Consider the following 541-nt stretch of genomic DNA (forward strand, 5'->3'; position numbering starts at 1 on the left):
AAAAGGCAAAGGATTGCTCTCTGGAAATAATATTCCAGTGGGCTAAATTCCCCCCCCACCCCCCCCCCCCCGTTGTTCCATGCTGGTAAATTGCAAAAAAAAAAAAAAAAAAGAAAAAAGAAAGAAAGAAAAGAAAAGCAAAGCAAAAAAGATTCTTGCAGAAATGACTGAAGACATGGTAGTTCTGTACTTTATTAGCGACGTGATTTAAAAGGAAATAATATGAGTGGAAACACTCAGTAAATATTATATAAAACATAATATACTTTTAAAAATCTAAAATCTTCAACTGTGGTAGAGAAATACCTCCAAGGGAACCTGAGTTCACCCCCAGGAGCTGCTCAGAGACCTACTCACAGTCAGTACTAAGATCCCCCCTTGAGGCTGGGGGTGGGTAGAAAACATATACTAACTGCACAAGGTAAGAAAACAAAGTTGCAAAATAAATGGGATACAGTAATGACTTGGGAGTTTCATAAAATAACTTCTCAGTTTGACCAGACTCTGATTTTTAAGGCACAAAGGATACAATGGCAACTCC

General features: G+C 37.9%; 1 protein-coding gene across 1 annotated transcript in view; it reads right to left on the reverse strand.

The window, feature by feature from the left end:
* Positions 1-541, reverse strand: part of BCAS3 (BCAS3, microtubule associated cell migration factor) — a 611,572-nt gene that overhangs the window by 121,183 nt on the left and 489,848 nt on the right. The window lies entirely within an intron of this gene.

Source organism: Otolemur garnettii, unplaced genomic scaffold (genome assembly GCF_000181295.1).
Source record: "Otolemur garnettii isolate 467f Iridium unplaced genomic scaffold, OtoGar3 scaffold00094, whole genome shotgun sequence".
NCBI classification, from domain to species: Eukaryota; Metazoa; Chordata; class Mammalia; order Primates; family Galagidae; genus Otolemur; species Otolemur garnettii.